The 13,166-nt window shown below is 35.4% G+C and overlaps 3 non-coding genes across 3 annotated transcripts; all 3 read left to right on the forward strand.

Annotated features, from left to right (window-relative positions):
• Positions 1-10,752: 10,752 nt before the first annotated feature.
• TRNAF-GAA (transfer RNA phenylalanine (anticodon GAA)) lies at positions 10,753-10,825 on the forward strand. The gene has a single exon. It is a non-coding gene; the product is annotated as a tRNA-Phe (tRNA).
• Positions 10,826-11,550: 725 nt separating this feature from the next.
• On the forward strand, positions 11,551-11,623 carry TRNAT-UGU (transfer RNA threonine (anticodon UGU)). The gene has a single exon. It is a non-coding gene; the product is annotated as a tRNA-Thr (tRNA).
• Positions 11,624-12,809: 1,186 nt separating this feature from the next.
• On the forward strand, positions 12,810-12,882 carry TRNAV-CAC (transfer RNA valine (anticodon CAC)). Its single transcript has one exon. It is a non-coding gene; the product is annotated as a tRNA-Val (tRNA).
• Positions 12,883-13,166: the final 284 nt, after the last annotated feature.

Here is a 13,166-nt window from a genome sequence, read left to right on the forward strand (position 1 = left end):
TTTAGTCACGAATAATATATAAATATTTTTGTCAGGAAACCATAAAGAAATTAAGTGAAATTTCAAAGAGAATCAATCTTGTGTAGATAGGTTCTGTATACAAGGTCTTAAATTTAAATATAAAGGTAACCAAGAAAAGTTTTGTTGCTTTTTCACCCACCACCTTCGAACATCGATATGTCACCTAACCTGGAAGATCAAAAATAGTCCCCATCAGCATCGACGACCTTCTGAAAACGTTCTAAAAGGCCATGCAATCCATCGCGGTAGAACTTGGTGGGCCGTGAAACGAAGAAAGTATGAGGTGCATTTTGACTTTTACTAGGGATTTGAACTGGCGTCCTCTAAAATGATTCTACAAAGAATGGAACAGATGATAATCGGATGGTGCAATACCCGGGGAATATAGTGGTTGCAATATTGTTTTCCATCCACGGCGGAAAATGGTGTCCTGAGTCATCCTAGCCACGTGGGACTTAGCGTTGTCCCGTAAATGAGGACCCATTTGCAATTGATGAGTTTTTGTTGAGTGATGGCTCCAGAGTTTTGAGTTTTTGTTGAGCACAGCTCAACTGCTGACAGTACACAGTTGAACTGATACTCTGACCAGCTGGTAGCAGTTCCCGATGTACGATGCACCAAACACACAGAAGGACCTTCTTCTGGTACAGTACTGGTTTCTGTTGTTTTGAAATCGGTTCATGGGATGCTAACCAATGATGACAGCGCAGTGGAGCTTCGTATAGGACACACTTTTTATCACATGTCAACGCCCTGTCCAGAAATGGCTCCGAAACAGTAAATAAACACAGGCGACTGTCGCGTTGCCTTCTGGCCCGTAGTCAAAATATGAGAGACCCATCGACCCAACTTGTAGTGCTTCACAAGTTGATGGATGTGCTGCCGAATGGTTTCACCACATACTGAATTGTAGTCCAAGTTCCTCTTTGTACATGTGTTGGTCTTCTGGCACGTGGTGTTTTCGGGTGTTTCGTCACCGTTTTTAAACTTGTTAAACCACCACTGCACTGTCCGCGTCGTCACGACACCCTCACTAAAGGCCTGGCATATCTTCTGTCCCGCTACAGCGGCGTTTGGCCTCCATTTGAACTCGTTCAGCATACATGCTCTTATGACGGTCTGTGGATATCCCGTGTTCCCTCTGTCTTTACGCAAGTTCACGGTGTGTCTGAATTGCCACAACCAGGTAGTATGTTGGATATACCCAAATCAACAACTGACGCTCGCCTTATCTCCACTTGCATTCAACTCACAGTGTGAGGTCCAATTGAACACAGACCTCCACGAAAAGGGACAGAACTTTCTTGGTTACCTTTATAGTTATGCACAAAAGTATAGCGTTTGGTCCCGGGCAGTAGTTCTTGATTAAGCACAATAAAAACTATATTGAATATAATTTATAGATAATAATACTAATAATAATAATAATAATAATAATAATAATAATAATAATAATAATAATAATAATAATAATAATAATAATAATAATAATAATAATAATAATAATGATGATGATGATGATGATGATGATAATAATAATAATAATAATAATAATAATAATAATAATAATAATAATAATAATAATAATAATAATAATAATAATAACAAGAAGAAGCTAAAATAGTGTTTTTAGTCTTCCAGAAGGAAACAAAAAAATTCCTTTCTTTCAGGCCTCAAAAACACTAGCAGCAACACATTTTTTTTTTGCTTTGTACATTGTAGCTGGCCCCCCCCTCAAAAAAGACGGGCCCCCCCTACACAAACCTGCTGGCTACACCCCTGGTGTATATTGAAGTGGGAAGATGGTTATGATGATGCAAAATGGACCTCTGAGTTTCAAACAGGAAAAATTGTAGATGCAGTAAGTGAATTTAAATTGAAAGACATATTAGATGTGTTGTGAGGAACAATGTCCAAGACATTCTACATAACTCAAAGTAAGATAATGTTGCCGAAAAGTAATAACAGAGAAGAAAAAGAAGCTTCAATGATAGAGATCGACGAGCACTGAAGAGAATTTTACCAAAATCGTGCAGCGAATGTCGCAAAAGCGACAACTAACCCATTTTCCATTATTATTATTATTATTATTATTATTATTATTATTATTATTATTATTATTATTATTATTATTATTATTATTAGTAGTAGTAGTAGTAGTAGTAGTAGTAGTAGTAGTAGTTGTTGTTGTTGTTTAACAGAGGGAGGGGGTGGCTTTTCTTCGTAAAGCTGTCAGATTCTTTTTTACAAGATAATGGAGCCCCAGGATGGGGACTTGGTCTGTTTCTTTATGGTGTTACAATAACTTGTTAAACGACTAACAGAGGACCTCAATTAGACTTTATCAAAGTCTCATTTCGGCATTCATAGGGCCCCAATACATATTTAGACAAAGTTAATACTGGGGCCCCATTCTTCCATATTGTTGAAATATATTCTTACTAGGCCCCAAACAAAGGACCCCAAATAGAACTTTATAATACTGTTAGTTTCATTCCAATAATGGAACCCCAAGACTACTTTCAATGTTGGGGGCACCGAACACTGAGAACGGAACAAACTACAATATTTATTTAGAGAGGACCCCGGCAGGGATCCCTGCCCTCCTGCCCTGGCCAGTCCGAGCCTGGGTAAGAGAGAGACAAAAAGAGAGAAATTTCGCATGTGCGAGGCATTGAGAATAAAAATAACGAGGATGTGACAAGTGAGAAGGGATAGAAGCAATGGAAGGAGTGTTTCCAGAAATTTCTCAATGAAGAAAACCTAGGAGAGCCTGTGAAAATTTAAACATGAATCAGCAAATTGTTCGTCCTGTAACTATGGTAGTGGTGGAAAAGACATGGAAAAGATGAAAGCTGGTAAAGTCTCAGAACCAGATAATATCTCAATGGAAGCATGGAAAAGTTTAGGTAAAGGAGTGCACTGGTTATTCGACTTTCTAATAGAATATTGGGAGCAGGAAATATCTTAAAAGAATGGAGAAGCAGCAACGTTGTGCCATTAAAAAAATTGTGGAAGGATGTGGCAACTACAGGTGAATAAAACTTATGAGACATGCAATGAAGCTCTGGGAGAGAGTGATAGAAACAAGATTGAGGGAAGAGACCGAAATAACCGAGAATCAATTTGAAGTCATGCCAGGACGGTCGACAACAAATCCAATATTTGCACTTAGGATGCTAATGGAAAAGTACAGAAAATACCACAAGCAATGACGACGCTACAGGGGGGGGGGGAGAGGAGCGTTTCCTCCTAGTGGCATCGTCCGGCCCCATGGCTGTCTCCCAGACCAGGTGTGTAGCCAGGATTAAGTAGCCCCATGGCATTGGGGCCACACTTTCTTGTTGGGGGCCTACTAAAAATTAATTTAATGATATAATTACGATATATATCAGCGTTTCTTTTAAATTTTGTTTCTTGCATAGCAATTTGCGTATCCAATTTAAATTTTAATTGCAATTTATGGTTTCAGTATCGTATTTTCGGAAACGAAAGAAATTATTATCTACATATTTTGTTGTTTTACGTGGACATGAAATAAACAAAACAGTTTCTGTATGTAAAAACATATACATTGTCATTCTATAGATTGCTTAAGGTGGTAGCTGGTTTAGAATGTGCTCATATGGATTTGTGTGTGTGTGAGTGTGTATGTGCGTGTTTGTGTTTGTGCTAAGTCAATAATAAGAAACCGAATTAGCATTACGTAGCCCACGAAGTGAATCTTCATTTTTATGACAAAACAGAATAACTTAATTTGCGTAAGTGTTAATTTCCTGTACGAAATGCTAACCGGATCAAGTGCATTCTTTCATGTTCTAAAAGTAGTAAATCATATACTGCTTTCCTTTCGCCATTCAATGTAAAACAAGACGAAGTACAAAAGATATAGAACATTTCTGGGTTAACACTATAAGATAATTATGTAGATATTCATTTATTAACTACTTATCAGAGCATCAAACAACAGAGGACAGAAAATGAGGCTTACTACTAAAGTTACCTGTTTTTGCTAGTTGTTTCATTTCCAAAAAAGGTAACCTAAGGTTTTGCATTTCAAAAGACCATTGAAGTGCTTTATTTTCAATATGTTATGAAATGTCGAGGTATACTTTGGTCGACAATTTTTTTTTGGGGTCGACAATTCTACAGCCACTCGCAAGTAACATAATCATTAATCCATTGTGCATAGTATTGCTTTACGAATTCCAACAGAACAAGGTTAGGTTTCTGTCGTTGATCAGTGACTCTCTTGGTTGTGTAAGAACACTTTTAGGACAAGAAAATGTGTTCCCACATGTTGCTGTTGAAGCACCAATTGTTACAGCTCCTGTATTTAATTTATACAGATTAAGAAAATCGCTATACTTCGGAACTGTTCAAAACTGTTTCTGAGTGTTGCAGCAAACAATCCAGGAATTTCAAATATTTTCGTTATTCCTGGCAAATCTCTCTTTAGTCTCTAATACTGTATAGTCGAATGCGTCCTTAAAAAGTTACTTTAGATGAATTGCCTCATCTTCAGTCATATCTAGAGATTCCTATTTTTTTATTTTATTTTTTTATTTTTTTTTTATTTTAAGACGGAAGGTTCTTCCGAATTCGCTTCAACGAAGGGAACTCAGGATGTGATATTTTGGTGGAAATCTTCTGTAATTTGTCTTTAGCTGTAGTAAGCATGTTGCCAAATCCAGACTGTCTTTTTTACTCCAAAACTGAGAGACAATACCTCACAACTTCATCTGCTTTCCCGAGATGTATTTCTTTGTCTTGTAATGCAATGTTCGCTGACGCAAACGTTGATAGGATTTGTAACATTACAGTGAAAATGACACAGAGTTCTAATGAACAGCATTTTTTAAAAAAGTTCTGTAGCTTCAATAGATAAGTCTGTGTCTACATGACCTATTCCTCTTGAGAAAAGAACTTCAGCACAGACAGTATACCATCAACATTCTCTTGAATAATTTTCACCGTTTCCAAGTGTCCAGTCTATCGTTGATTCATCAGCCTCTTAAACTTTCTGTAACACTCGATGTTTTCCGAAAAACCTGTACAACCATTTGGCTAATTTAAAATCTCTTTCACATCAGGGATCGCTAAACAAGTACGAATTATTACAATATGAAGTTGATGGTTGTAGCAATGAATTTAATAGACTGGTCTTTGAAGTTATTCTTGTAATAGCTTTCGAACACATTCTTTATACCCTACCATTGTCTTAACACTTTAATTATTTATTCTTATCCAAATTCTGCTTTAGAAAGAGCTTCAAAGATTTTTTTCTAATATATATCTTTAGATGATAAATCCGATAATTGAAAAAGACCCAATAGATGTTCATGCACCTTTCTTTATCTCACAAATGCCACAACTGACAAATTTTCCACACCAGAGGAGTCTCGTGCTTCATATGCTTTTAAGCAAAAAAAAAATTGTGATTCACTTTCATCATATTCTGTTCTTATTTTGTTCAGTACCATCTCTGCCAATACATCTATTATTTCGTTCTGAACTTCAGGTGATGTATACTGAGTGTTTTGAGGAATATGTATAATCTGAACTTCAGCTTTGATTTTTTTTTTTCCCATTGTGTAGTTGAAAAGTGCTGTAAAAAGTCCAATAGAATTTAAGTTTTAAGAATTTAATTCTTGCAGATCTTTGAGTCCTCATCCTCAATCCCCACGATTTGGTGACTTTGGAAACTAAATTCTTTTTCATCGTACATTGTTTTGAGGAACCCAAGTAGATCAGGTCTGGTCTTTCGTCCTCAAGATCCATCACTTGTGCAATGGAATTCAAGGTTGTAGCGGTTGCACTTCACAACTTGCTTTGAATATTATCTACTGAATCTTCAAAGTCAGGTGTTTCACTGTGGCTGTTTATGTTGGTTACTTGGATCATTGGTGTCAGCATTTTGTTCTCTCAGTTGACAACAAACTTATCCGTACTATCTTGAAAGAATATCTACAAGAAACACTATCACTTTAAACTCACAATATTTTCTTTTCTCGTATTTACAGGCACAGTTTAGATAAGCAATATAAACATCGACATAAAATAATATGCCTTAATAATTTGAAAGATTTATTGTTTAGATAACGTTAGTTTGTTCCAAATTAAGAGCTTTTCACTAGCCTATTGTGAGTAATATTTCAAAAATATGTTGTTCTTTTTTTTTTTTTTTTTTTTTAAAAAAAAAGAAGTTTTATAACATCTGTACCTTTGAATTCAGTTTTAATTTCTGGCACCATTTAAGATTCTCAAATAAAATTATTTAACAAGAGCTATTTATAATGTAATGTTAACCACTTATCTTTCTGCAGGTACAAATGTGAAGTATAGATTTAAAAATGAAAGAAAATATGTCAATAGTCTATTCTAAGCATTAATCCAGGTATGTTTTTAAGTGTGTTTGTGAAACGCCGTACTTTGTTTATTAGTATGATCGCTCTCACCTAAAATATGTTATAAATGTTCAGTGTAATCTAGTGAGATTTGAAAGCAGAGCTGAACCAAATCAGAATTGATTCTAAAAGCTTTTGTCAATCAAACCACGCCTAGGGTAAACATTAGTCAATAATATTGAGATCAGGTTAAAAGTCCTACTTATTTAAATTTTGGTCCTTTTGTGCCCCCCGTTACTTCAACCGGGTCCTTTTGTACCTCCACTGCTCTATTTGAACTGCTCTATTTAGTTTGAATTAAACTTGTGTTAATGTTTTTTCCTTTGCTTTTCTTGATTGTCATGATTTCATGTATTTTAATTTTTTTTTTTTTTTTTTGTTGTATCTTTTCCTGTAATATTCCATTGTATATAATTGTATATATGACCATTATGGCTTCGGCTGTGGTCGCAATTTCTCATAATAAATAAAATAAAATAAATTATTATTATTATTATTAGAAGAAGAAGAAGAAGAAGAAGAAAAGAAGGAGGAGGAGAAGGAGAAAGAGAAGGAGAAATTTGCCCAGCAATTCTGAATTTGCTCATTCCAATATACAGGATGTTAATGACTATGTGTCATAAATTTCGGAGGTGATTCCTTATACACGCACATCAAATAAAAGAAAAAGCTCTAATACCATAAACATGAATCGTAAAATGCGAAACATCACGTTTTAAAACGCCATAGCTTGAAAACTGTGGGACCTATCGCAGAAACTAGTACACAATATTTCCAATCCTCTGGTACCCACGCAACGAGTACTCAATGAGTACTTGACAGTGTATTCCTGTTTCCCAGGTAACTTTATACAATTCGTTACCAAGGAATTGTGAAACATGGATATTTAAATAGAGAGCTTACTATAATTTCTTCAACCATTTGCGAGAAGTCCCATAATTTTCAAGTCAGGCCGTTTTAAAACATACTTCGCATTTTCGGCAGTTTATCACTCTGAAAGGAAGTTTTCTGACCCACATTTATTTAAAACTTTTTCTTCTCATTTGATATAACGAACCACCTCCTTAATTTATGACACAAAGTTCATTAACATCCTGTAGCGGTAAAATAAAAAAAGGATATGCAATCAATACTTCATGATTTGCTTTGTAAATCCTAAAAGGGTGTTGTGTAAAATCCATACATGACACAGGAGGATAATTTCGTAGTATCATGATAAGCAGAACGCATGATTGGCGTGTGTCATTGCACCAAACGTCATTCAAGAATCTAGTTCGTCTCGTGGCGGCTCGCTGTTTGATAGCATTGAAAAAAAAAAGAAAGAAAAAAAGGAAGAAAGAAAGAAAAAGACACTGCAGTGCAGAGGTTCACGTGCCAGTCTTTGCTTATTGAAACAGAGAGAGTATATATTTTCTCCTTCTATTCTTCTTTTCGACATTGTTTCTCGTTCTACTTGAGCTTGCTGTCACCAGTTTCGTGGATGAGTCAGTCAGACGGTTATTTAATCGAATCTCGGGTAGGACGGTTCCACTTCAATGTGGGAACTACCGTATCTAGAAAATCAATATTATCCAGCTGGCTGACCCTCCCTTTGCCTACTACTCCGTCGAAAAGGATTTCATTACCTGTGTTTGCTAGTCTTTTGCTTAGTATATTCAATATTTTTCTGTACTTCTAGAAAAATAGCAGAAACATATTTAAAAAAAAAAAAGCAGAGATTAATTTAAATCTCTCCCACATGCTTGAGACGGCTGACAAAATCAGCTGTGGTCTGTGAATGCAAACTGGTGCTGGGTGAAAAGTCGTTAGAAATCAATATATGCAGGGTTTTAAACTTTCATATGTAAGTTATGTGACAGCTTAGCATGGTTTCATCTAGGTCAAGATTTACTATTATTACCATCACTATTACTATACACACTATGTCCTAGTCAGAACTTCGTCTATACTACTTGTTTTCAACTTTTCAAAATTCGAGGGCAAGGGTAACAGAAAACAAAGCGATTTGTGTCCAGCTTATCGACACTTGCGCTGATTAAAGTAATAATAATAATAATAATAATAATAATAATAATAATAATAATAATAATAATAATAATAATAATAATAATAATAATAATCATCATCATCATCATCATCATCAAAATTGCTTCGAACTGCAAGTCCTTAATAACAGAAAGCCAAGTTATTCACAGCACCGAAGTCACTAGATTTGAAAGTAAGTCGCCAAATCACTTTTTAAAAATCACCAATCGGAAAAATGCTTTTTGTTACTATCTTGGAAGTCAAAACCCCTAACGACTTTTCCTCCAAATTGGCAACACTGAATAGAAGACGTCAGTGACGAGTTCGAAGCACACCTAGATATAGGTATTGAATACTACTACCTTGCGTTCAATTAGTAATCATAATTAATTTTCCATTGTCTCATTTAACCTATAAGACATAAGGGTAGAAACCGAAACTCAATATATACTGTATTAAATTTTTATTAAAACTATCTTATTTTTAAGAGTTTTATGATTTTATTTATTTAAATAGTAATATTCTAGTTTCCTAATTGGATTTCCGAGTTCGAGTTTGAGTCCAAACTTTCCTCTATCAGTTCTATACAAATGCCGGCGTGGTATCCTTAAATGTAAGATCTGAAAGGTTGCCTTTTCAAAATTAAGCCTCACTCGCTTTCTTCAATGGTTTAAATACATTTCGGAATAAAATGCTTTATTAACAAATGAATTAAAATAAATCACTGCTTTACCTTAATTATGTAATTTGAGGTATTAAATGTATTCAAAAATATATATTTTAGAATCCTAAGGTACTCACGAAGCAATTTTTATAGAGGGAATTTGAATACGGGCATATAATTTGAAGTATTCTCCAACTACCACTATAAAAACTGTTGCAGAAGTACTACAGGATTCTGAAACATGTATTTTTGTGTAGGGCACATGTTAGTTCCTAAGTGAAGTCTTGACCTGACTACGGTAGGTCCCATAGTTTTGGAGCTATGGACCTTTAAAGTTCATTTTTTTCATGTTTTCGGTAGCCTATAACTCCGAAAGGAAGCATTTGTGCACCCAGGTTGGTCTATACTTTTTGTCTTATCTTGGTGTCAGAAATCGCCTTCCAAACGTTGTCGGTGTTGTTTTGAAACACCGTATGTATGTATATATGTTGTATCAGAGCTACAACAAAATGTAAGAGGGGAAACCGTCTCCAAATATGACGTTTTCAATCTAAAGTGAAGAAATATTTAAAATCGGACGAGCCGTTTGGGCTGTACGCTCTTTATGGGTCCAATGTTAAATGAAAATGAAACGTTGTATTAGCCTGGATCCACGACATAAGTGAATGAAGTTACTGTATGTTATGCTAAAGTGTCGGGTCCAACCCCCATTTCAAACATACTCCCATTCAACATACTGTTACAAAATGTGTCCACCTGCTGTCCCGTCCTTCCCTCCCCCAGTCCCAGGTAAATGTCAACGTTGCATTTTCATTTAACTTAGACGCATAAAGAATGTACAGCCCAAATGGTTCGTCCGATTTAAAAAATTCCTTCACTTTAGATTGAAAACATTGCAAGTTGTCTCTGCAAATATGGATGCATTCTTGTTTGGTGGGAAAGGCAACGTTAAAAAGGATTTAGGGGTTCCTGTTTAATATGCTTCGTTTTACTACCTTCTTTGATTTCATAAAAAAATCACAAACAGCTTTTTTGACCAATAAAAGATAGTGTCTAAAGTTAAAAATTGATGGAGTTCAACAAAATAAAAATACTTGAAAATAATCTTCAGGTATTTGTGGCGGATCGGGTAACGAATATTAATTAGTCTATACTAATAATCAATGATTTTGTTAAACAATATCATAAAATTCTAGTACTGAGCTACAAGTCCATTTACATAATCGGCAACTGGAACAGTTCATATAATCGCTGGTTTCGGGCATTTAAAAAAAAAAAAAAAAAATCTATTCCAATGGTTAAATAAATGGAATAAGACCTGCTTGGACAAATTTCAAAGTCCTCCTTTTCTACTAATTTCAAGACGTTCAATCCAATAGAACTACATTTGCTGTGAGCTTGCATTGGAAATCGGCAAGCTTGCATCCGGCTTGATTTTAAAGCATGTAAGCATTACGGAATGAAAATTATGACCCGATAACAAACTGTTTAGCGAAGAAATGCAGAGGTCGTTGGAGCGTAGCATAGATTGTTATCTCAAGACCTTGAACGTGATACGTTTCATCACATACAAAACAACACATTCTATTAGATGAAAAATCAGTGAAATATGAGATAAAGTGAGGTAAATAATATGCCTAGATAGCTCAGTTGGGAGAGTGTTAGACTGAAGATCTAAAGGTCCTCGGTTCAATCCCGAGTCTGGGCAAAATTGATTTTTGAGGAAATCTTTAATATAAGAAAACTCAGACTATCAGACAAATTCCCGCGCAAGTTAAAGAATTTTCATTACTTGTAAATTTAAGTAAATTAAATGTTACAAAACAGTTTCATACCTGAAATACTATTTTAAAAAAAAAAACTTTAAATCGCTGTTCCGTTATTAACAAACTTCCCGGTAAAGTATGTTAACCTGATTTTCAGTGAAATAGCTAACAATTAGACACACAATCGGAAAAGTCGACCCAGGTCAGTATTTAAAAATAAAATAAAATAAAATAAATAAAATAAAAAGCGGAAAATTTCAGTCAATCGATGATGTGCAGGTGGATTTGAATCTGGTACCTCCTTAGTTTTACATTCCCTACCATATGCTCACTTACTTCCAGATACAGTTTGCTTTTTTTTGTTTTTTTGTTTATTTGTTTACACTGAAATCATTTATCTGCTGCAACATACAATTTAGTAAGATTAAAATTTAGGATGATATTCGAATCCGGAGATTGGAATGCAGCTTACTCGAAACCAGACGCAAAAATAGAAGGAGTTGAGACTTTTAAATTTTCCATCTATTACAAATTATGATAAATAATGGTGAAGCAGGTATGATTACACACCCTCTTTCCCAAATAGCATATTGTGGATCTTCATAGTAATTGCTACTGATTGCATACACAAGTAGCACATTATTACAAAAAAACACAAAACGTTGTCGCCTCCTTAGCTCAGTGGTTAGAGCACTGGTCTTGTAAACCAGGGGTCGGGAGTTCGATCCTCCCAGGGGGCTGGTATTGATTTTTTTAGTCTGTATTTCGCTAATGAAACGTGTGGTAGTTTCTTCACACTTTGCGTGATACTATTAAATTTAACCTAGTAAACAATATACCGTAGTCTACTTAGTACCATTTAATATTCTATGGATTTGAGAACCATATTTAATTATTTAAAAAATCGATACATATTAATAGCAAACATGATATAAGGATTGTTATTATTAGTAGATACACAGAGGTTATTCATAACAGAAGCACTAGAGTCCATTAGCAGATCCAGTAGGGTCGTTTGGAGGGAGTAGATTGCCTCCTGACCTGAACGATTAATGTGAGCTTGAGGAAGTAGTTTTTCATCAAAGCAGATTAAAGTAGTCGAGGTATTTTATGTGAAGACACAAGAAGGCAGACTTTGTGCGAGGTTGCAGTCGTCACCATCGTCCTCTCCGTAAGTCCACCCGTGAAAAGACATCGGTAAGAATAAAAGATTTATCGCTTCATATTAATAAGAGAAGAAAAGTAATTTGATGTTTTCATTCTTTTATATATTTTGAACATTAAGTAATTTTTCTTCCTTTTATTTGAAGCGCCAAACTTTAATCGATGTAACTTCCTTCACGAGACCATGTCTGCGATTCTATCAGATTGGGATCGACAATATTTGGATCTGTCTTTTTTATACCGTTGCTGCCAAACGTCAAGATACTGAGGTAAAATTAGGTCATGTTAAGCCAAAGAATAGGTAATGTGTTTGCTGACACTCCGTGAGTCTATTGATCTATTGATTAGAATTTCACGTAAGAGCTTCTATTCTATTCCAAGTTTTTGAAGATTCACAGAGGCCCCAACAGTGGCAATGAATGGCAACCTTAACCTAAGCTCGGTTTCCGATGATTATCCCTCCTTAGCACATTAGTCTTTAGGAATCTGAAATGAAATGAAATATTTTAGTTTTACGTCTAAAGGAGACGGTGATGATTAGAAATGAATGAAATGGTGGAATGAAGCAAGTGGGAGGAAACGGGAGAACCCCGAGGAAACCTACTCACATTGTGTTTGTCCACCAGAAAGTCCACTTGGCTGGAGCAGGGTTTGAACCCGGGACACCATACACCAGAGGTGAATGCTCTACCACTCAGCCACCGCGGTTGGTATCGAATCCGCCCCGTCCGCGTCGAAATAATAAGTTTTCTATATGTATAGGTTTCCGTAGTGTAGTGGTTATCACGTGCGCCTCACACGCGCAAGGTCCCCGGTTCGATCCCGGGCGGAAACAAGACCTTAATTTTTATTTTGTACTGTAAGTGTGAAAATCTTGTAATCGATAGCATATTGTTAAACTATCAATGTCTCTAGCTTTTTCAGAATTAGATCACATATACAAATTTATTGCTATTACATACAATATGAAGTAACTAATATTTTTCTGCTGGTTGTTACGCTGTGTGTGTGTGTGTGTGTGTTGAATGTCATGGTGTGAAATGTAAGGGAAATGGAATAATAAAAGAACATTCACTGTAGTCCTAGCTTACTGTATGTATTATCATATTTAACACGTAT

The sequence above is a fragment of the Thermobia domestica genome, chromosome 2 (genome assembly GCF_964235325.1).
Source record: "Thermobia domestica chromosome 2, izTheDome1.hap1.1, whole genome shotgun sequence".
Taxonomy (NCBI): Eukaryota; Metazoa; Arthropoda; class Insecta; order Zygentoma; family Lepismatidae; genus Thermobia; species Thermobia domestica.